This window comes from Sorex araneus, chromosome 3 (assembly GCF_027595985.1).
Source record: "Sorex araneus isolate mSorAra2 chromosome 3, mSorAra2.pri, whole genome shotgun sequence".
NCBI lineage: Eukaryota > Metazoa > Chordata > Mammalia > Eulipotyphla > Soricidae > Sorex > Sorex araneus.
This window is the reverse complement of record NC_073304.1, coordinates 147779014-147801430: the sequence shown is the minus strand read 5'-3', so window position 1 is coordinate 147801430 and position 22417 is coordinate 147779014.

Sequence of the window (22417 nt, the reverse complement as noted above, 5' to 3'; positions counted from 1 at the left end):
ATCTACAGTGAGCAGTAGCATGCATGTACCCTTTTGAATGAAAGTTTCAATGCCCTGGAGATAGATACAATCCCACCAGCAGTGAATGAGAGTTCAATTTTCACCACATCCTTACCAATAGAGGTTTCTTTGGGATTTTTTTCAGTTATTTATTTATTTATTTATTTTTTGTTTATTTTTTACTGAATCACAGTGAGATACAGTTACAGACTTACAAACTTCCATGATTACGTTTCAGTCATACAATGATCGAGCATCCATCCCTCTACCAGTGCCCGTTCTCCACCACCAATATTCCCAGTATCCTTCCCGCACCCCCCACTCCCCCACCCCCAGTCTCTGTGGCAGGCACATTCCATCTTACTCTTCCCTTTTTGATGTTTTGGTTTGCTATACAGGTAGTAAGAGGCCATCATGTTTGGTCCTAGTCTACTTTCAGCACAAATCTCCCATCCTGAGCGATCCCTCCAACCATCATTTACTTAGTAGTCCCTTTTGTATCCAAGCTGTCTTTTCCCCCAGCATGTGAGGCCACCTTTCAAGCCGTGGTGCAATCCCCCCTGCCCTTATCTCTACTGTCCTTAATTATTAGTCTCCTATTATGATACTTTATATTCTACAAATGAGTGCAGTCATTCTATGTCTATTCCACTCTTTTCGACTTATTTCACTTAGCATGATACTCTCCATGACCATCCACTTGTATGTAAATTTCATCTTTTCTAACAGCTGCATAGTATTCCATTGTGTAAATATACCAAAGTTTCTTTAACCAGTTGTCAGTTCTCAGGCACTCCGGTTGTTTCCAGATTCTGGAAATTGTAAACAGTGTTGCAAATAAACATACAAGTGCAGATGTCATTGCTACTGTACTTTTTTGCATCTCTGGGATATATTCCCAGAAGTTGAATTGCTGGGTCATATGGGAGCTCAATTTCTAGTTTTTGGTATTGGGGCTGGACGGAGCCATCATGATGAGCCCATGATGTAGACTGCACCGCACAATGGGCAGGAATATAGAGACCCATGAAAATGGGTGAGATCTCTTGTGTGTCCTGACTGGTTTGGATAAAGATGAACATTTTTTTTTCTTTAAACTGCCTTCAGTAAATAATTTCATAAATTTCAGTATGTATGTATGTACATATATATTTACTTTTATTGAATCACTGTGAGACAATTTCAGTATATTGAAAGAGCCAGTTTTTTCTTCTCTCACAGAAGCCCAGCTTGATCTTTGACATGTAGATTCAGGGCTCTGGCTCAGCCTAGTCTTTGGGTTGCAAATTTCAGATGCTTGCCCAGCTTGTCTGTGGGATGTAGATTTCAGGTGCCAGCCCAGCCTTGTCTTTGGGATACAAACCCAAAGACTTGTAGCCCAAGAAAGGTCTCAGTTTTGGTTTTGTATCTCTTTCTGGAGGCCAAAATCCACTGGCCTGTAGACACAAGGAACAATACATGCCATGCCTTCCTCAATGTTCTTTCTGTAACTTCTTTCGATGATGTCACTGTATTGCGCCCTTTAGAGGTGAGATGATCAAGAAAAGGATACCTCAGGATACTCTGCCTTTTGTCACAGGATCTGAGTGAATCCAGTGGGCCTCTGTGAAACATAATAATTTCTCTCGAGTTCCTTGTCTCAGCGCCTCCAACTGAACGTTCACACATTTTGGAAGAATGTCCATATAGCTTTTCAAAAAGACTAGACCATTTGGCATTCCCACCAACAATAAATAAGAGTTTCTTTCTCCCCACATTCACACCAGTACTGGTTGTTCTTGTTCTTCTTGATGTGTGCCAGTTACTGTGGTGTAGGATGACATCTCATTGTTTTGATTTGCATCTCCCTGATGATTAGCGATGTAAAGTATTTTTCACGTGCATTTTGGCCATTTGAATTTCATTTTTGAGGAAGTTTCAGTTCATTACTTCTCCACTTTTTTTGATGGGGTTGGGGGATTTTCTTGTAAAGTTCTACCAGTGTCTTGTATATCCTGGATAATAAGTCCCTATCTGATGAGTATTGAGTAAATAATTTTTCCCATTCCATGGGATTTTTCTGTATTTCAGTCACTGTTTCTTTTGAAGTGCAAAAACTTCTTAGTTTAATGAAATCCCATTTGTTTAATTTGTTTCCACTTGCTTGGTCAGTAGTGTTTCAGGTTTGAAGATGCCTTTAGTTTCAATATCATAAGGGTTCTGCTTACATTTCCCTCCATGTATCTTTTTTTTGTAATAAAATTTAGCACAGTGGGTAGGGCATTTGCCTTGCATTTGATTCCTCTGTCCCTCTCGGAGAGCCTGGCAAGCTACGGAGAGTATCCAGCCCACACAGCAGAGCCTAGCAAGCTACCCATGGCGTATTCGATATGCCAAAAATAGTAAAAACAAGTCTCACAATAGAGACGTTACTGGTGCCCGCTCGGGCAAATCGATGAACAACGGGATGACATTGCTACAGTGCTACAGTTCCTTATGGATTCAGGTCTGATATTGAGGTGTTCAATCCATTTGGATCTGACTTTTGTGCTTGACGCTAGATATTAAACTCCGACTAATCAGCTAAGCTTATTCCAAGGTACTTGATTTTCTGAGGCACTATTGTGAATGAGATTTTTTAAAAAATATCTCTTTCTTCTCTTTCATTATTTGTTTATAGGAAAGCCATGGCCTTTTGGGTATTGATTTTGTAACCTGCCACTCTACTATACAAACCTCTTGTTTCTAGGAGCTTTTCTGTGGAGCCTTTAGGGTTCTCTAAGTATAGTATCATGTTACCTACAAATAGTGATAGCTTGACCTCTTCCTTTTCTATCTGGATACCCTTGGTATCCTTTTCTTGCTGAAGTGCTATGGCAAGTATGTCCAGTACTCTATTGAATAGAAGTGGTGAGAGTGGGCAACCTTGTTATGTTCCAGATCTTAGAGGGAAGGCTGTTAGTAGGCAAACTTTGTCTTCCTCCTGATCCTAGAGGGAAGTCTCTTAGTTTTCCCCTGTTGAGAATAATGCTTGCTGTGGACTTGTGGTTGATGGCTTTGACTATATTGAGGAAAGTTCCTTCAATTCCCATTTTGCTCAGAGTTTTTGTCATAAATGAATGCCGGATCTGGTCAATTGCCTTCTCTGCATCTATTGATATGATCATATGTTTTTTATCTTTCCTTTTGTTGATATGGTGTATTATGTCAATTGACTTGCAATTATATCAAGATCCTCCTCGAGCTGTATTATGGATTCACCACCAAGACCTCACCATTCTACAAGGAAGTGATCATTGGCATAAAGAGAGGGGTTCAGCAGGGCGATACCATTTCACCAAAACTCTTCAGTGCCACCCTCAAGAATGACGAGCAATGGCTGGAATGGGAAGGAATGGGAGTGAAGAGAGACAGTCGCCAACTACACCACCTCCACTTTGCTGATGACATCGTTCTCATAACGCCAAATATTAGCCAAGTGGCACAAATACTGGCTGACTTTGACCTGAGTGTGGAAAGGTCGGACTGCAGCTGAACCTCAACAAGACAATGCTCATGAAAATTGAAATAGTCTCTGACGCTCCATTTGCTCTCAATGGAACGAACACCTCTGAATGCAGCAGTTATGTGTACCTGGGTTGAGAATTCAATGTGAGGAATGACTTGGCGCCAGAACTGCGCAGGAGAAAGAGAGCAGCATGGAACACCTTCAGGAGTGTCAAAGAAGTGGTTAAGAGGACGAGGGACCTCCGACTCCAGGCACATCCTTTTGATTCCACTGTTCTTCCTGCACTAATATATGCCTCAGAGACCTGAGCACTACATGAACAGGATGAGAACGCTATTCGAGTATCGCAAAGAGGAATCAAAGGAGCTATGCTAGGAGTATCACATCTCACTCAAGTGAGAGAAGGAATCTGGAGTTCCGACCTCCGTCGATGGTCAAGAATCAGGGACGCTATCTCGTTTGCGAAGACATCAAAAATCAGATGGGCCGGACATGTAATGCGATTCAGAGATGACTGCTGGACTAGAGCTGTTACCAACTGGATTCCACGGGACGTCAAAAGACCACATGGTCACCCACCAACGAGATGGTCAGATTTCTTCCTCAAAACCCTGAAGGAATGGTTTTAGGCTCTTCCTGTTGCAAGCAGATATAATTGGACTACACTAGCATGCGACAGAGACAAATGGAGACATTATTGGTGCCTGTTCAAGCAAATCGAAGATCAACGGGAAAACAAGTGATACAAGTGACTTGCCAATGTTAAACCATCCTTGTATCCACTGGATGAAACTTACTTGGTTGTGGTGGATAAAGTTTTTTGACAAGTCATTGGATTCTATTTGCTAGTATTTTGTTGAGGATCTTTGTTTCTGTATTTTCAGGGATCTTGGATTCTAATTCTCTTTTTTTGTTATGTCGCTGTCTGATTTTGCTATGAGGTGATATTTGCCTCACAGAAACTGTTTGGAAGTGTTTCTGTTTCTTCAGTTTCTTGGAAGAGCTTGAGCAGGATTTGGAGTAGGTCCTCTTTAAAGGTTTGGAAGAATTCACTAGTGAATGCATCTGTGTCGGGCTTTTGTTTTTCGGGAGACGTTTGATTACTGTTTCAATTTTCTTGATAGTGATAGGTGGGTTCAGATATTCCAAGTCTTCCTGGGTCAGTTTTGGGAGATTATAGGAGTTTTCCATTTCTTCAAGGTTGTCTAGTTTCATGGCATAAAGCTTTTCGATTTTTTGAATTTGAATTTCTGTGGTTTCTGTTGTGATGTCTCCTTTTTTGTTTCTGATTCTGTTCATTAGAGTTCTCTCTCTTTTTTTCCTTGTGAGTCTTGGTAGTGGTTTATAGGTCTTGTTTATTTTCACAAAGAATCAGCTCTTGGTTTCATTTATCTTTCAGATTATTTTTTGGGTTTTCATGTCATTAATTTCTGCTCTACGTTTTATGACTTCTTTCCTCCTCACTGGTTTGGGCTTATTTGTTCATCATTTTCCAATATCTCAAGTTGGGAAGTTCAGTTATTTTTGTGGGATCATTTTTCCTTCCTGAGGAATGCTTGTAGAGCTATAAAATTTCATCTTTTTTTTTTCCTTTTTGGGTCACACCCAGCGATGCTCAGGGGTTACTCCTGGCTTTGCACTCAGGAATTACTCCTGGCGGTGCTTGGGGGACCATATGGGATGCCGGGGATCGAACCCGGGTCAGCCGTGTGCAAGGCAAATGCCCTACCCGCTGTGCTATCGCTCTGGCCCCATAAAATTTCATCTTAACACTCCTTTTGCCATGTCCCATAGGTTCTGGTAACTCACGTCTTCATTCTCATCATTTCCAGGAATCTTTTGATTTCCTCTTTGATTTCATCTCTAAGACACTCTTTTTTCAGTACTGAGTTAGTTGTTCAATTTCCAGATATTCAATTTGAATTTCTGTTACTGAGTGTAATTCACTTCTATTTTCAGTGCATCATGGTCTGAGAATATCATTGATACAATTTCTTTCCTCTTTAACTTTATGGAGGTATGTTTCATGGGCCAGCGTGTATCTTGGAGAATGTCCCATGTGCATTTGAGAAGAATGTGTATTAAGCTTTGTGGGGATGAAACTGCTATACACATCTACCAAGCCAATGTTGTCCATTTATTCCTTCAGATAAAGTATGTCCTTGCTGAGCTTGAGTTTGGTTGATCTATCGAGAGGTGATAAAGTGGTGTTGAAATCTCCAACTATTATTGTGTTGCTATCAATGTCTTTTTCAAGTCTACAAGCAGTCGTTTTAAGTATTTTACTGGTTTCTGACTAGGCGCATATACATTTAGGTGTGTGAGTTCTTCCTGATACACAGATCCTTTCATCATTAAGAAGTGATCTTCACTGTCTCTTGTTAACTTCTCTGAAGTCTATGTGATCTGATATTAGTATGGCCACTCCAGCTTTTTTTAGAGAGTTGTTTGCTACTTGAATTGTTTTCCATCTTTTCACTTTGTGTCTATGTTTGCTCTGTCAGTTCAGATGTGTTTCATGCAGGCAGTCGGGTTCAATATTTATTTATTTTTTAACAGTTCAACTATCCTTTATTTTTCTTTTCTCATTAAAAATAATTTATTAAAGTTTATATAACAAGGTTGCAATAGTGTTGAAGTTTATGGTAATGATGTATAAAGCACCAAACCACAACCAAAGTGCCTCAAACCTTTTACCACTGTCCCTCTGTCACCTCTAACTTGAGACTTTAAATTATTAAAATCTTCTTAAGTTATAGTTTTATTGGAAGGAGCACTGAAATGGATAAAACTAATTTATGCTGCTGATGATTTATAATTGTAAACTACTGAAAACTTAACCTGAAAAATGGTGGATGATTTAAAGCCATCACAATTTTACTTGGAAAGTAAACTTTATGGAGAGAAATCAAAAATTAAACCTCTAAGGCAACATATAGAAAGGCATCAATCCACTCCCACATCATGTATTTTCTTCCAATAGTATTTTCTTTTAAGGTAATATCTAATTAGGTTCAATATTTAGATCAATTCTGTCATTCTGTGTTTCAATTAGCCCATTGACATTGAGGGAGATTGTTGTTATGGGGTTTTGTACCATCTCTCTTTGTACCATCTCTTTGAGGGGCTTGTTTTGTCTTAAAGTAGCCAGTTTTTTTGTTCTTGTAACCATGATTTTGAGGCTATGAAGTTCCTGAGTTGTTGTTTGTCTATGAATCTGTGCGTTGCTCCTTTTGATATCAATGAGAGTCTAGCTGGATAAACTATTCTAGGTGACACATTTATTTCATTGAGTTGTTGTTGTTGTTGTTGTTGTTGTTGTTGTTGTTGTTGTTTTAACTATATCCCACCACTGTCTTCAGGCCCTTAGGGTTTCATTGGATAGGTCTGCTGTGAATCTTAAGGATGCTCCTTTATAGGCAATTTCCTTCTTTGATCTTACTGTTTTCAGTATTTTATCTTTGTCTATGGTTTTCACCGTTCTCATCAGGATGTGTCTTAGAGTATTTTTATTTGGATTTATTTTAGCTGGTACCCTTTGGGCCTCCTGAATCTGATTGCATGTTCTCTTTAGCTCTTGGATTGTCTCAGCAGTGATGTCTATGACAGTTTCTTCTTCATTAGGGATTTTTTCCTGTCCCTCTGGGACTTCATTGATTCTTATGTTATTCCTCTTGGCTTCATCCTGGTTTCTCTTGACATCTGTTGGTTTATTTTCAGGCTCCTTTCCATTTTCTGCTGTTGTCTGGAGATTCTCTGCACCTCATCTTGGAGCTCACTGATTCCGTCCTCAGTAGCTGTTACTCTGCTGCTGATGCCTTCCAATGAGTTGATCATTTCACCTACCAAGTCTTTTAGATGTGTCATTTCTGCTTGTATTTTTGTTTGCATTTTCCTCATTTCTGTTCTCATATCCTCTTGTATTTTATCAGCAGTGCATTCCATTGTTTCTTTGAGCTATTTATACAACCTTGAAAGCTCCATTTTAAATTACTTATCTGAGAGGTTATATAGTTCATTATTACTGTTTGATTCTTCTGGGCTATCAACTTCAATCATTAACCCTGGTGAGTTTCTCCATTGTTTTACCATTGTGACCTTTGCGTTTTGGAATTTTTCCCCCGCGTTTTATGTTTTTGCCCCTGCAAAGGGCCTTTCTTTGTGTGTTATGGTGGCTTATTGATAGATAAAGATAGGCAAGGCCTGGGATAACTAGTGCCTAACATGTGGGGTTTATACACAGCAACTTCTTCTGTGAGAAATTTTAAGGTGTGCCGTGAGGGATTGATGCAGCGAGGCGATGCAATGTGTCCACACACCTGTTGGAGGAGTGGGTTTGGCTCTCTGGGTGAGGTGGCTGGCAAAGGAAAATGCTGGGAACAGAAGGTGCTTCCCTCTGAATGGGGGGAGACGGAGTTGAGGTGGGGGCTGGGCAAAGCCAGGAGTATCAACATAATAGTTGGAGGAGTGGGTTTGGTGCTCTGGGTGCTGCAGCTGGCAGGGGAGGGCGGTTCTGAAAGAGATGCTTGGGTCTTTTTTGTATATGTCCTTCTCATTGCTATAAGACAAAACCTCATTGTCTTCTTGATTTGAATTTTCCTGATAACAAATGATGACAAGTTTATTTTTCATGTGTTTATTGACCATTCACTCTCATTCTTTAGAAAAATGTCTACTTTTTCTTACTCTCTTAATTTTTTTGATAGGAATGAGAATGGCATGCATAAAAAAACTACTCTATATTGGGACCATCTGATGTAAAGGAATCTCTTATCCACTGCTAGTGGGAATGTTGTTTGGTTTAATCTTTCTGGAAAAAATATAAAGATATCTCAGAAAAACAAGAAAATAGCTTTCAGGTAACCCAGTAATTCAAACTCTTGGTGTCTACCCCAAGACACAAAAAATATTTATCCATAATGACCTATGCATACCATTGTTCATTGCAGCACTTAGTATGATAAAATGTACTAGGATATGAAATCAATCTAGGTGTCCAATGACATACACCATGGAATACTATCCAGCTGCAAGGAATGATAAAATCATGCAATTTTTTGCAACTTGGGTGGATCTAGAGAGTATCATGTTAGGTAAAGTAAGTCAGAAAAATGACAAATACAAATATGATCTCACTTGTCTGTGGCATATAGAATAGCTAGACATGGGAATACAAAGTATTACGGAGAGGGATATATAGATTACTCTTGACCCTACATTATAAAAATGAAGATAGAGAAGGAAAGGAATTGAGGGGAGCAAGTAAAAAGAGGTGTATGTGAGAAAACTGGGACAGGCTCTGGGGCCTTGGGCACACTGATGGTGTAGAGTTATTGTATATGCAAATAGCGAAAGCAAAGAGCCAATGAGACTAAGAACAAGAGGCTGAAACTACAACAACAAAACATAAAAATGTATCCACCAGGAGGCAGCCAGGATGCTGGAAGTGAACCTGAGGACATTGATGAAGGAAAGTTAAGATTTGGTGTTGGAACATTGCATGCCTGAAATTCTATTATGAACAATTTTGTAAATCATGGTATCTTAATTAAAAAAATTAAATGACACCAACAAACATTTCTTCTATTTATTTATTTGTATTTTAGCCACACCCTGCCATGCTTAGGGACTATTTCTGACAGTGTGCTCAAAAATTAACCCTGGTGGTGCTTGAGGGACCATATGGGATGCTAGGGATTAAACCTGGGTCAGCCACATGCAAAGTGATAATACAGTGGACCTGCCCTCTGTCCACTGTATTATCACTCCAGCCCCTTGATACCATCAAACATCTCTTAGCTTACCATTTCTATGGTCAGAAATATGGGCAAAGTGTAACTGGGCTCTTCAGGGTCTAACAAAACAAATTAAATCGAGATATGCGTTGAGGCTGCAATCATAGCTATATCAGGGAAGGATTCACTTGCAAACTTACTTTTTTTCAAGCCAATTGCTTCCAATTTCAAGCATGTGAATACAGGGAGTTGGATCTTATTTACTACAATCTATGGATATCAGTTCTTTACCATGTGTCTCTCCATTGGGTGACCTGTCAGCTGGCTTCTCTCAGAGGACTGAGAGACAATATAAAAATGTAAACAAAAAATGATCAAATAGGTTACACAATATTTTATAACTTAATCTTGGGTGTAACATCTTATTGAGTTTGCCATAAAAGTGTCAGCCCTCATTTCCACACTTAGGGAGAATAGATTACATAGTAGATGTGTGGGAGTCACTTTAGATGCCAACTACCACATAACTAAGCTTCACTTTCCTTGCAGAGTCCTATGGCTGTTGTGGAAGCAATCTTTCCTACAAACTGATGGAGAACCTTGAGAATAATCCTTGCTTCTTCCCTTCACCCAACCTCATACTACGTGATTACAAATTAAATTACATATTCATAATCTATCTTTAAATAATTCTTCTCAGTTCTTGCTTTAATTCAATAATACTATAAGCTTTCTGTATATTGCACACATAGTTATGCTTTGCTATATGGCACTAGGGTGTCAGCAGCCTAAGCACAGGATTCTAAGACTTCCTGTTGACTGATTTCATCCTGATTTCCTAGTTTAATATCTGGGACATAAATATTGCTAAATAAGTGAAGGGTTGAATTCCAGACATACTTTTGGACACTGTGTATATGCTATTTTTTTCCAGTCCTAAGAACCCTCTGAAATGTGACCATTTTAAAAATGAGGAATTGAGGTGTGGAATTGAGATAATTTGCTAGCATGTATGTAGTAAGAACCTTATGTCATAATATATTTTAAAGAAATTTATAAGCTGCAAAGTATGCTACAAGTGTGAGCTGTAATCATATTATCTTTCGCTCTTGTTTGAGACTCTTCATTTTCCCAATCATCTATCAATTCACTCATGCTTCACTGGGAGACAGAAGGAGGCACAATTCAAAGAAAATGAGAGAAAATAATAATATTAAATAGCTGCCAAGGGATCTGAGCAATTAATTCAACAGACTGAATCACTTTAGCTTGCCAGTGTAGCCATTCCCTATATGAGGTTCACGGCTTACCACATGATACTGATGGCATGAGAGAAGTCATGACACAGAGTAGTGTTGGTTCTGCCTCAAGGATGACACAGCTTTGCCATTATTCACTGTGGTGAACAGTTCTAAATGCAGAAAAAAATCACGTCAGACATAAAAGGAGAGCAGAACAAGTGGGCAATACTTGACTGATTCCACTTCTTCAACAACACCAAACCTTATCCTATAGAAGTAGAAGTAATAGAAAAGTGATGATTCATATTATCCCAAAGATTCCCAAACTGTAAGGTTATTCTACATGCATAATTAATCTTGAAAAAAACAGGTCAATTATATTTTTACATTTTACAGATTAGAATTCCAAGGCATTTTAAGTTTGAGATTTTTAATGGAACAAACTGACCTCTCAGTGTCTGTGTTGCAAGCCATAATGCCCAAAAGTAGAGAGAGTATGGGGAATATTGTCTGCCATGGAGGCAGGGGGAGGGTGGGAAAGGGGTGTATACCCGGGATATTGGTGGTGGGGAATGTGCACTGGTGGAGGGTTGGGTGTTTGATCATTGTGTGATTGTAACCCAAACATGAAAGCTTGCAATTATCTCACGCTGATTCAATAAATTTTTTTTAAAGTTTGAGATTTTTCAAGGGCCACGTTAATATAAAATGAAATGCATTGAGAGTCCCTTTGCAAATACATTTGTATATATTATTTTACATGCTGCTCGCAATAAACCTGTCAAGCATTATTTTGAGGCCAATTTATAGATGTGAGTTAAGGCTAAAGAAATAAAGTGTCTTGATAGCATTATCTTTTGATATTGTAGATTTTGGTTTGTAACTGAAATCTTTTAACATCTGTTTATGCTCTATTTGAATAAACAAAGAGTGAGTTTGGGGTTTTGAGTCTTGTGACGTTAAAGACAGATAAGAAATGGGGAAATAGGGTATTAGGAGAGAATAGAGAGAGAGAAGAGAAAGGGAAAGAGAATATAGCATGCATTGGGTTCTCCAAAAACCATTTTGGATTGCAGCTCCCCAGATGGGACAGTATGATACTTCTAGGTACTGCACAAAGGGAGTCAACTGCTCTGGTTCTGAGTGATGAGTCTCAGAAAGCTCACAGTCCCCTAAGGGGTCCCATGAACACGAGGCCATGAGACCTCCTCTAGTAAAGAATCCTGAAATCTACTTTGTTTTGGGGGTCAGAAGATAGGGGGTTGTTGGTTCACAGCCAGTGTTGCTTACGGTTTATTCCTGACTTGCTGCTCAAGGATTACTTCTGTTGGTACTCAAGAGATCATATGCGGTGCCAGAGATAGAACCTGAGTTGGCCACATGCAAGGTGAGTGACTTATTCTTATACTATCTATGGCCTTGGAATTCTGAAATATGTAGTATAAAATGTAATTAAGGTTGAATTTATGCATAGCTAAAATAAACGCTGAGCCGTGACAGTTTACTTGTGTAAGGACCTGTTTTTACCTTTGGGATCTAAATTACATGGTGGGCTGAACAATAGCACAGCAGGTATGGTGTTTGCCTTGACCACATCTGACCTGGATTCAGTTGCCAGTACTTCATATGGAACCCTGAGCACCATTAGCAGTAACCCCTGAGAATCGCTGGGTGTGACCACAAAAAAGCCAAAAACTCACAATATATCTTAACGTTTTATTTTTTGCTTGTTTGAAATTTACCCATCTATCCCAGAGGCCCCAAAAACATTTATTTGAAAAGACATTTGCAGTCCTGTGCCCATTCATTACTATTCACAGTAGCCAAGTTCTTAAAGTAGTCAAGGAGAACAACAACAAATGAGTCAATAAAGAAACTGTGGTGTATATACTCAATGGATTATCCCTCAGTTATAAGAAAAGATGAAATTCTGTAGTTGCTGCAACTTGGATGAAGTGGAGCATATCATACTGATAAAGTGAGTCAGAGAAAGAACAAATATCAAATAGTCTTTCTTGTATATGGAGTATGATAAACACAATAAGGGAATTAAAAATGGCCAATGATAGCAGATTCCCAGACTCGCCCTAAAGAACTGGATTTGCTAAGTGATGGAGAATAGGGTGCAAAGGAAACTAGAGAACGCTGTGGAGGGACGCTGACACTCTGGTGATAGTTATGGTATAGCGACACTGTACTCCTGAAGCAGTAGTGTTAACATATTGTAAATCACGGTTCCTAAATAAAGCAGAATAAAGGAACCGTAGGAAACTCCTGAGATGCAACACCTTCATTTTGTTTTCAGAACTTTTTACGTCTCAGGGAAAAGAGAGAGAATTTGTCCTAAAATGGGTCTTAAGAATAGGTGTGATGTTGGAATACTGTATGCCTGAAAATTTATTCAAACTGATTTATATTAGTCATCACAGTTATCACTAATATCACACTAATAAACTTTATTTTTAAAGAAGTTAATTCAGAGTTTTATGAAGGAGCAGAATTATTTGGTCGTCATTTTATAAGTAGCTATGCTATCAGTTCAGAACTTTATGGGGTGGGCATAGAGGGCTGGTGAGATGCAATGATCATAGAGGAATGATCATTGAGCTTGTAGGATTACTGTCTTTTGCTGACTGTTCCCTAAACACATAGCTTAGTCTACTGATAATAAAAAAAACCTAAAAGCTCCATTATAATTTTCCTACTTGATCATATTCTAGGAAAATTTTGATGTGTTTAGGAAGTCATAAATAATAATTAAAGCTCAACTTCAAGCATATCACTCCCAATATAAATGAGATTTTTCTTCCTCATTCACCAAACAGTGCCATTTGGCATATTACTTTAAATGAGAATTGAGAAGACTGAGTCCAGTCCAGAAGGTTGCTTTACTAGACTCATAATTGGGGTGTGATGAATCAACAGAGCTGGAGTTAACTGTTGAGAAAATTTTGAAGAGCTCTGGGTAAACACATGACAGAAAGCCAAGATAAAAAGAGATAAAGATGGGGCATTCTGCGGGCACTGCACTCCTAAGTCTTGGAGCTGTGCCCTCTAATCCCTGTTCCCCACCCCAGCACCCAAGCTCCCCATCCCACCCACCACAATAAAACTTGGTTCTTAATAAAAAAAGAGATAAAGAAAGATAAAGAGGGAAATTTTAGTTCTGAAGACTAATCACTTAAGTTTTTCTAGCCTTTTTGATATGGGTGGTTATTCAAGATACTAATCTAGAGATAAAAAGGTCAGAGAAAAAAGCAAAGCATTGCTGAGTTTATACAAACTTTAACATAAGTAATTATTTCTCATTCCTTTCATTGTCAACACTTATTAGCAAATAAATATTATAGTAATTTCTCCCTCCCCTTTCTTCCTTCCTTCCAAGAAAAAAAAATGATTTGATTCTAATTTCTTTCCTTTCTCATTCACTTAGTCATAAGATTCTGTAGTCTACAAATAATAAAGATATTTAACATCATAGTCATTTCAACCAGCATTTGAAATGGTACAGCATTTTATTCCTTAAACTATATTAAATTTTAATGCTTTGCACCTTAATATTCAATATGTTCTCAACACTTAGCAGATAAATGACCAACCTTAAATTGACCCCTAAAGTTCAAAATCTAGGGCCAGAGCACCCTACTATTGTATAGCAGGTAGGGTGCTTGCCTTGCATATGGCTGACCTGGGTGTGATTCCCAGGACCCCAAGGAGTCCCCCAAGTCTGTCAGGTGTTACCCCTGAGCTCAGAGTCAGGATTATTCCTTGAGCCACTATATGTGGTCCCCAAACTAAAAATTATGATACTAATAAATATAAATTAGTAATTAAGTTCAAAATCTATTTCTCAATTGCCTTCCAAAGCCAAATAACTACTATACTAGGACTGTAGTCTTGAACCCTACAAGTAATCTTGTACTTCGGTGTCTTTCCCCAGGCTATTATTAATTTAAGAATGCAGTTTCTAGTCACTGACTTCTGTGTTTTCTAAATATAAAATAACCATTCAAAAAGTTGTTCAAATAGCATGCCATTTAAAAAAAACTGACAATGTTGACTTTATTATTGAATTAAGTGAAGATTTGTATTTCTACTTGCATTGTCTCTAAGAAGATTATTGATTGAATAGGAATATTAAAAAGTATGTGATTCAGGAGATAATACTAAGCAATGACAAACCCTTAACTTTTGAAAATAGAACCAATGACCAGAGAGGAGAAATATGGAGATGAAAACAGCCTAGAGAGACAAGGATAGTGGTGAAGGGTTGTGGGAATTTTGGTGCTGGTGGTGGTGAGCAGTAGGTTTGTATATCAATACCATACATTGAAACACCGGTTCCTAGACAATAATTTAAAAATTAAATTAAAAAATTAAGGCATAGAGTTCAGAAATTGGCTGAAGTTTGTAAATGTAGGTAGGTTGGTATCAACTGTATAAGTACGGTTATTTGGGTAAAACTATTATTGTAGGAGTCTTAGAAGTCATTGCAATGAGGTATTTCCTAATTGACTATGAAAGCAAAGGTTTCCATTAATTGATTGGCTAATAGAAGTGTGTTCAGGCCCAGACGAGATGCCAAGCAGCCCCACATGAACGGCTCCTCCACTCCTGAACGACCATGATCCTGGAGGCCCACTAGCTAATTTCGGAACACAGCGGCTTCCTGCAGAAAAGCCTCTAGACTGTGAACTAAGCTACGGCCCCATGCTGCCCCAAGAGGGGAAAAGTTTTTGTCCCTCGGCCTTTCCATTTGGCAGCGGTGACGGCGTGGCGACTGCCATCTTTTAGAACCCACTAGACAGAGGTATGAGGGTGCAATGACGCAACTTCTGGCAGAAATTTCTCTGGATTTAATTACTAAACTACCAGAAATCCAAAACCGCGCGGCTGCTATCCTGGCCACACAACCTCATATGTTCTTCATTCTCAGCAATGGAAAACAAACTATCAAATGATGCCTTTTTGGCAGGTCTGATAGTTGGGGAGAAATTCCAAATAATAATAGTGCTTTGATTTAATAAGCATAAAGCCAATTCTGTTTCAAGTCTGTAGAATCCTTACTCATTAATTAGCATGTTGGGGCCTGACTAGGGTGTCAGGATGAGCCCGTGTAGACTGACCTGCAAACAGGCAGTAACAGGGACCCACGAAAATGGGCGAGATTACTTGTGTGCCCTGACTGGTTTTGATGAGGCTGAACATCTTTTTCTTTAAGCTGCCTTCAGTAAATAATTTCATACTGAAATTGTCAGTCTTCCTCTTCTCACAGATCCCAGGTGCATACTTAGCTTGTTTGTTGTCAGTATGCAGATCTTAGGTACTTAGCTTGTTTGTTTTTAGTATACAAAAAAGCCTTCAGCTTTGTATGTTCTTCCTGTAACTTCTTTGTCTTTACACATTCTTTCCGTAGCTTCTTTGTTGATGACCTCATTGTATTGAGTCCTTTAGAGGTATGAACAGTAGGATGTAATAACAGGAGATTTCAGGGTGCTCTACCTTTGTACAGTGTCTGAGCGAAACTGGACCCTCTGTGAAATATAATTTCTCTCACGTTTCTTGTCTCAGCGCCTCTAACTGAGTGAATATTCATGCAACATGAGCAGGTTTAAATTTTATTTCCATAACTACTTGTAATCCTTGCTGTAAAACAACTTTCCCTCATGGAGTATGACTGTTAAAAACTTTTTAGGTAGCCTTTAAGTTTTCTAGCTCAAACCTGGCAAGCTCCCCATGGTATATTTAATATTCCAAAAACAGTAACAACAGTTTTCATTCCCCTGACCCTGAAAGAGCTCCAATCATTGGAAAAATGAGTAAGGAGAGGCTGCTAAAATCTCAGGGTTGGGATGAATGGAGACGTTACTGGCTCCCGCTTGAGTAAATTGATGAACAATGGGATGACAGTGATACAGTGATACTGTGATACAGCTAAAACCTCAAACATATCAAGTATTATTCTTATTTTCACTACAACTGCTGATTTCCTTTGAAAGGTTTATTTGCAAACATGTAATTTCAGCTGAGTGCTGTTGATCAATACAATTCATTCCTCTTTGTTGTTTTGATTATTTGGTCAATAATCTATTGATACAGTAACTTCAGTGAAACAGTTAAGACTGGAAAAAATTCATTAATCAATTATGTAACAAATATAACCAAAATACTAAAAGGAATCAATAGGAACTTTTGAATAAATAACCTTCCCTGATTTGACCAAAAAAGCAATCTTACTGATTCATTTGGGTCTTCTTTAGACACACACTGCTAAATTTTGCCCATGTTGTTACCTGAGATGTCATTCCAGAAATGGTTTGAAGTATTAGAAATAGTTCAGATTCTGCTGATTGGCTTAAAGTTGTTAAAGTTGTTAAGAAGTTAGCAAAGAATTTTCAATTGTAATTAATTATTTAATGAGTTAATTGATTTGCTATTATAATTGAACTATTCCAGCAGATGTCAAGTGAGGAACTATTATTTGGAAGAGGAAAGCATTTTCTTTTTTTTTTTTTTTTTTTTTTTTTTTTTTTTTTTTTTTTTTGACTATCAGCTAAAAATTTATTCAAATGCAGATTATCAAGTTCTACCCAGGTCTCTTGAATCTTTGGGGCTCAGGTCTGAAAATATGTCTTAACAACCTCTCTAGGTTATTTTCTTATAGGATAACATTTGAGAACTGTCCTACAATTCATACAATCTCTTTTTTTTTTTTTTTTTTTTTTTTTTAAATTTTTATTAAATCACCATGTGGAAAGTTACAAAGTTCTCAGGTTTATATGTCAGTTATACAATATTCAAACACCCATCCCTTCACCAGTGCCCAAATTCCACCACCAGAAACCCCAGTTTACCCCCCGCCCTCACCCCCTACCCCCTACTGTATAACTAATGAATTTCACTTCATTTTTTCTTTACCTTGATTACATTCCATAATTCAACACAAAACTCGCTATAGTTGACATAACTCTCTCTCTCTCTTTTTTTTCTCTTTTTCCTTTTCCATTTTTTTTTTTAATTTTTCCCCCTCATCCCCCTTCCTGCGCCTCATAGTATGGTGTACTCCACGCCACGTTGGCCAGCGTGGGGCTTTTGCTTAGCTCATAGTCCAGAGGTGGCTGTTACATTAAGAACCTTCAATATTTCAACAAAAACTTACTGTTATTATTTGGAGTTTCCCCCCTAAGTCTGACCTGTTCAAATGGAACCCTTTCACATTGATGACAATTATAAATGTTAAGTCGCGCGGACGCGGTAGCGTCCGCGCGGTTTTGGATTTCTGTATAAAGTCCTGGGAAAATTCTGCCAGAAACCAATTCCTAAAGCTGTCTCTGGTTCCCGCTTGTTCCACATCCACCGGCTCTGCAGGGGCATGGGCGCCCGGGCCGAAAACCCGGCCGGCCGGAGCCGAGCACGGGCCCGACTAGGGCTGGCTCTGTATCCTGCGGCTGTTTCAAGTTCAAAGCACACATTTTTTTTTTTTTTTTTTTTCCGCGCCACCAAGTTCGTACCTTCTCAACGGACCCACAAAATGTCGGACTCCACGCCTTCTCCCGGAGGGGAGAGAGACCAAGAAGGAAGGTTCTTTCCTCCGTTAGCCGGCGTGGGGCAAAGGCTTAATTCACAGTCTCCATACATGGGTGCAGGCACTTGCTGGAACCCCAATTCCTAAAGCTGTCTCTGGTTCCCGCTTGTTCCACATCCACCGGCTCTGCAGGGGCATGGGCGCCCGGGCCGAAAACCCGGCCGGCCGGAGCCGAGCACGGGCCCGACTAGGGCTGGCTCTGTATCCTGCGGCTGTTTCAAGTTCAAAGCACACATTTTTTTTTTTTTTTTTTTTCCGCGCCACCAAGTTCGTACCTTCTCAACGGACCCACAAAATGTCGGACTCCACGCCTTCTCCCGGAGGGGAGAGAGACCAAGAAGGAAGGTTCTTTCCTCCGTTAGCCGGCGTGGGGCAAAGGCTTAATTCACAGTCTCCATACATGGGTGCAGGCACTTGCTGGAACCCCAATTCCTAAAGCTGTCTCTGGTTCCCGCTTGTTCCACATCCACCGGCTCTGCAGGGGCATGGGCGCCCGGGCCGAAAACCCGGCCGGCCGGAGCCGAGCACGGGCCCGACTAGGGCTGGCTCTGTATCCTGCGGCTGTTTCAAGTTCAAAGCACACATTTTTTTTTTTTTTTTTTTTCCGCGCCACCAAGTTCGTACCTTCTCAACGGACCCACAAAATGTCGGACTCCACGCCTTCTCCCGGAGGGGAGAGAGACCAAGAAGGAAGGTTCTTTCCTCCGTTAGCCGGCGTGGGGCAAAGGCTTAATTCACAGTCTCCATACATGGGTGCAGGCACTTGCTGGAACCCCAATTCCTAAAGCTGTCTCTGGTTCCCGCTTGTTCCACATCCACCGGCTCTGCAGGGGCATGGGCGCCCGGGCCGAAAACCCGGCCGGCCGGAGCCGAGCACGGGCCCGACTAGGGCTGGCTCTGTATCCTGCGGCTGTTTCAAGTTCAAAGCACACATTTTTTTTTTTTTTTTTTTTTTTTTTCCGCGCCACCAAGTTCGTACCTTCTCAACGGACCCACAAAATGTCGGACTCCACGCCTTCTCCCGGAGGGGAGAGAGACCAAGAAGGAAGGTTCTTTCCTCCGTTAGCCGGCGTGGGGCAAAGGCTTAATTCACAGTCTCCATACATGGGTGCAGGCACTTGCTGGAACCCCAATTCCTAAAGCTGTCTCTGGTTCCCGCTTGTTCCACATCCACCGGCTCTGCAGGGGCATGGGCGCCCGGGCCGAAAACCCGGCCGGCCGGAGCCGAGCACGGGCCCGACTAGGGCTGGCTCTGTATCCTGCGGCTGTTTCAAGTTCAAAGCACACATTTTTTTTTTTTTTTTCCGCGCCACCAAGTTCGTACCTTCTCAACGGACCCACAAAATGTCGGACTCCACGCCTTCTCCCGGAGGGGAGAGAGACCAAGAAGGAAGGTTCTTTCCTCCGTTAGCCGGCGTGGGGCAAAGGCTTAATTCACAGTCTCCATACATGGGTGCAGGCACTTGCTGGAACCCCAATTCCTAAAGCTGTCTCTGGTTCCCGCTTGTTCCACATCCACCGGCTCTGCAGGGGCATGGGCGCCCGGGCCGAAAACCCGGCCGGCCGGAGCCGAGCACGGGCCCGACTAGGGCTGGCTCTGTATCCTGCGGCTGTTTCAAGTTCAAAGCACACATTTTTTTTTTTTTTTTTTTTTCCGCGCCACCAAGTTCGTACCTTCTCAACGGACCCACAAAATGTCGGACTCCACGCCTTCTCCCGGAGGGGAGAGAGACCAAGAAGGAAGGTTCTTTCCTCCGTTAGCCGGCGTGGGGCAAAGGCTTAATTCACAGTCTCCATACATGGGTGCAGGCACTTGCTGGAACCCCAATTCCTAAAGCTGTCTCTGGTTCCCGCTTGTTCCACATCCACCGGCTCTGCAGGGGCATGGGCGCCCGGGCCGAAAACCCGGCCGGCCGGAGCCGAGCACGGGCCCGACTAGGGCTGGCTCTGTATCCTGCGGCTGTTTCAAGTTCAAAGCCGGAAAGCATTTTCTTGATTCTATTTTTATAAAGAAAGTTTTACTAAGGGTAGAGGTAAAATGATGTACTTGAATATCAAGAAGATAATCATGAAAGAAATGTCTATTTTGCTAGGCCATTCTAACATTTAACTGCCAAATGATTAACAGTTTTGTCAAATTGAGAGGGAATACTACTTTTTTTAATTTCACCTGTTTTATTGTTATGACACAGTAAGTCTGTGATGTATTAATAAACTAGATGGTACTTTTTTTAAAAAATCAGGATTTTATATTAAGTTATATCTCACATATGCATTTTTCAGATTAGGGATGCATTTTGTATTTTAACAGTGGATGAGGGAATCTACTCACTGATTATCAAGAACCCAGGGACTACTCCTAGTGGTATTCCCAGTGTGAGAAAGAGTAAACAAAGAGTTAAACAAAAGAGAAAATGAGCCTGTCGCAGGTTGGGTCTGACAACACAGCACAGAAAGAAATAAAAATCAACTTCTGTCTATACAGGAGTTAGACAATGACCTGCTACAGTAAAACTCAGAGATAAGAGGCAGGAGCAGCTTCTGCCTAACAAACAAAAATATTATTTCAATATTGTTTGTTCACCTCCTTAGATAAAGTGCACACACACACACACACACACACACACACACACTTTCACTCTGTTTCATGGAAAGGCACATCTCTGGATCTTTTCTCTGACCCTCCCTTTCTCATTTTTCCTGAGTAGGTGAAGCTGCCCTTCTTATTCTAGTCTCTTTGGTCCTAGTATTTTCCTGCTCCCCTACCTACAGATGCTCCCCTAGCATCTGTAACTGCTCTGATTCTGACCATCTCTGCTCTTCCCAGCTACACTGCAGTATCTTTCTCACTTACGTCACTGTGAAACCTCTTGTGTCAGTAGTAGGAACCATATCCCCCACTAAAGCAGCCAGTGACAGCCACATAAGACCCCCTAGAGCAGCTCCCAATCTCCGACTCAAATGACAGCCTTGGCATAGTTTGTTTTTGGTGAATCCCTGAATTACTCCCAGTGTGAAGGAACATGTCCAGAAAGGTTTTGCTTTTCGTTCTGATAGTCTCTGAGCTTCATTTCTCCTCACCCTTTCACTTCTCTGCTGTCACAAGATAGGCCAGTCACCATATCCAGATGAGCAAGGGAGGACACAAGGGCCAAGCATGGTGCTTGAGGACTCTGGAATTCATTTTCTCTTCCCTTCTTGGCAGGGAAGATGGACCAGATTTGTGAAAACATTTTGAGTTCCATTTTCATCTTCCAATTCTTTTCCTCTTCTTCTTGCCCTTTTCACTTCTCTTCCTCCTTTTCCTTAATTATATTTATGTTACACAATCCTCAGATTCTCCTTTTGGTATTCTTCATGGACTGATTTATGACCTTACTCTTCACTCCTCTGACCTGCTTGCTTCATTGTCCCATTTGTTTACTTTTTGGAACTCAATTAATGGTATGTAGCAAGAAGCTGTATTTTGGGCTCATCCTGTTGTACTATGCTTTAAAGTAGCGATTTCAAGACTTACATTTAGTAAAATTATTTGTATAAAAGTATTTATTGCCATTTTTCTAAGTTTAAATTGTCAAGGGTTTTATAGGCATTATTTAATTAATCAACACATTTTCATTTAAGTATCCTGTTGTGGTCTCTACCCTCTGCCAACACTCCACTCCACTGCAGCTCAATTTTCAGCTTCACTTCAGGATGGCCCTAGAGAGAACAGGCACCAATCATGACTTCCCCATCACTGCTGGGGAAGGCAGGCCTTGTGGCCCCACAGGAACAAGCAGCACTGTTGTCTGAATGGCCACAGTGTCCTATTGCAGTTTTCCTATGCAAATTGTAGATATTATTACAGTTTGACTCTGGTCTTTTGTTATGCTATTGTTCTCTTTCCTGTACTTTGTAATCTACCTTTAAAATTTTTTAAAAAATATTTGGTTTTCTTTTGCCTCTTCTAACATTTTTCCTCAAACTATTTTTGATCAAGGATAAAACAAGGTTTATATCTAAGGTTCTGAGCTTATAGCTTATTTTAAATGGCAAGTAAGTGAATCTTGGTTTGTTTTATAGTTCCCACTATTATTATTCTCCTCTTCTACATTTTATGTTTTGGATATCTTGTATAGAAGTTTATTTGGTAGTTCTCGAGAGGCCAATTAGGTATACATGAAATCTCTTAACCATTATATGAAAATGCTCCCTATAACTGCAACTCTGACTGATGACCAACCTTAACATGTCTTGGATTAAAGGTTCTTTATTATTTCACCCAGCACTTTAAATATGTCATTTAAAGGCCTTTCTGGACTTTAGAGTTTCTGTTGAAAAAATATGCTTAAAATCTTATGAAGAATTCCTTGTATAACACTCCCCC